Source organism: Galeopterus variegatus, unplaced genomic scaffold, assembly GCF_000696425.1.
Source record: "Galeopterus variegatus unplaced genomic scaffold, G_variegatus-3.0.2 Scaffold3613, whole genome shotgun sequence".
Classification (NCBI taxonomy): domain Eukaryota; kingdom Metazoa; phylum Chordata; class Mammalia; order Dermoptera; family Cynocephalidae; genus Galeopterus; species Galeopterus variegatus.
In genome coordinates this window covers 134815-137531 of record NW_007729724.1, presented here as the reverse complement: position 1 = coordinate 137531, position 2717 = coordinate 134815, and the positions used below count along the sequence as shown (strand labels likewise).

The following is a 2717-nucleotide window of genomic DNA, read 5'->3' as shown; positions in this document are numbered from 1 at the left end:
TTCCCCATTTTTTAAAAATTTTTTTTTAACTTTCAAAAAAATTACAATGAAAAAGTATTTGTTTTTTAAACTGGGGGGGGGGGGAGGAATCCACATAAAATTTTCATTTTTTGAGTTAAAAATAATTTTAAAACCTGTAATTAGCTGCGTACTTAAAAAGGGAAAACAGTCATCTGATTTTAGAAAGGAACAAACAACTGCTGCAATTATAGTAGATTTAAAAAAATTTTTGTTTGTTCCTTTTAAAGACCGAGTCAAGCTTTAGTTCACATTGGGCTCTATCTTTCTGGCCAATTTGCAAATGAACTGACTGAGTTAATGAGTTTAGGTTCTTCTAAAATACTTGAATAGCATCCATTTCTCTATAACGCACTTATTACTTTATGGTTTTAGTTATTTACTAAAGTGAGCCTCGTAATTTGTTCTTCATAATGTTTGAACTACATTAGTACAGCCTTTAAAATATTTTCTTTTTTTAATTGAAAGATAATTTATTATATGTATTTGTGGGGTACAAGGTTTACTATCAATAGTTGTATACAATGTGTGATGATCAAATTAGGATAGTTAGCTTATTCATCATTACAACACATAATCATTCATTTACCAATTTCTCATTAACCCCCCTCCCTCTCCCGGTCCCCTCTCCCTTTCCACCTCTAGTAACCACAGTTCTGTTCTCTCCTTCTAAAGTTTCAACATATTATTACAATTGCTATTTCTCTCTCTCTCTCTTTATTGTTTATTTATGAATTCAGCTCCTATTTATGAGTGAGGATATGTGGTATTTCTCTTTCTGCACCTGGGTTGTTTCACTTAGCATAATTTTCTCCAGGCTCATCCATGTTGCTATGAATAAAGAATGGAAGAATTTCATTCTTTTTTGTGGCTGAGTAGTATTCCATTGTGTACATATACCACATTTTCCTTATCCTTACCAACGACATTTAGGTTGGTTCCATAGCCTGGCTATTTTAAATAGAGCCATGAAAAACGTGGGAGTGCAGGTATCTCTTCAACATGATGCTTTCCATTCCTTTGGATATATACCCAGTAGTGGGATTGTTGGATCGTATGGTAGTTCTATCTTTAGTTGTTTAAGGAACCTCCATACTGTTCTCCATAATGGCTGCACTAATTTACAGTCCCACCAACAGTGCAGGACGGTTCCCCTTTCTCTGCATCCTCACCAGCATTTGTTATTCTGTCTTTTTGATAATAGCCAGTCTAACTGGGGTGAGATGCTATCTCAAAGGACTCCTTAAAGAAAACATAGGGGAAACACTCCAGGATGTAGGACTGGGTAAAGACTTTATGAATAAGACCCCAAAAACACCCACAACAAAAGAAAAAAAATAAACAAATGGGATTATGTCAAACTAAAAGGCTTCTGCACAGAAAAGGAAACAATTAACAGAATGAAAAGACAACCTATGGAATAGGAGAAAATATTTGCAAACTATGCATCTGACAAAGGATTAATATCCATAATATACAAGGAGCTTGAACAACTTTACAGTTAAAAAAAACCAGTCCAAATAATCCAATTAAAAAATGGGCAAAGGAGCTGAATAGACATTTCTTTAAGGACATACAAATGTCCAACAGGTATGTGAAAAAATGCTCAGTATCACTAATCATTAGGGAAATGCAAATAAAATATTTTCTAATTTGGTTTCCCGCACAATCAGACCAGCCTTCCTCGTTTTTCCTATATACATGAAAACCTTTATAGAATTACAAATATTATGAGGTTTTATAGTTTTGAGAAAATGTTTTGGCTTTGTCTTTTTTCAGATTTAATCTAACATAACAAATTATTATAGAAAAAAGAAGCTCTTAGCAAGATTTTCAGAGATCTGGAAACTTTTTTCCTCTTAATACTAAGCATATTTTTTGGATGGATTTTGACAAATGTAATTAACTATGTTACAACAACCCAGATCAAAATACAGAACATTCTGAGAAACATTTTGATATTTCTAAGAATGTTGTTCTCTGTTCAATTGCCAAGAAGTTTTGAGTCCTAAATTGAGAACTCATTTTAGTGCTAGGGCTATACTTACTTGATTTTCTAGTCATCTCAAAAGGCATGGATCTGCTTGCCTCTTATCCCTTTTATGACCCTTTATTATGCCTGTAAACATGTTTGATCCCATAAACTTTTTAGGCACTGCGGTCAATTTAACATGTCCTAAATACCAATAAAGTGCATTCTAAAATTTCACTAAGAGTTTTTAACTTTTCGCATTCCTTCAAATGCATTATGGAGTTTGCTAGACCCTACAGATAGAAAATAAGTTAATTAATATCCTTGGCCTTAAATACAAATACATGAGGAAATCATTGCTGGGTCAATTCCATTTAAAAAAAGAAAATCAAATCCAGTATTCTGTATGATAGTAGAAAAGGGAAAGTACTGTGGGAGGGCATTGTCATCAGTTCTCTCAATAATTCTACAAGTTTTCGGTGAGTTTCCTAAAGTGTATTCTCTGGGCCCCTTGGCCGGAAAGTTGTTAACCCAGATTCATCAAGTACATTAGCACTTTAAAAATTCTGACAGACCTGTAATAAAAACTAATTTGTCTTGATTTAGCTCAAGAATTTTCTTTTTTGATCAGAAACTTTAGTTTTCCTTTAACACCTTAATAATCATTTATTCATTCACTCATCAATTCAGGAAATATGTAGAGTGCTGACTACATACCATGCACTTG

At 33.2% G+C, this 2717-nt stretch overlaps 1 protein-coding gene across 1 annotated transcript in view; it reads right to left on the bottom strand.

Annotated features, from left to right (window-relative positions):
* Nucleotides 1–2717, bottom strand: part of FAM81B (family with sequence similarity 81, member B) — a 68763-nt gene that overhangs the window by 41222 nt on the left and 24824 nt on the right. The window lies entirely within an intron of this gene.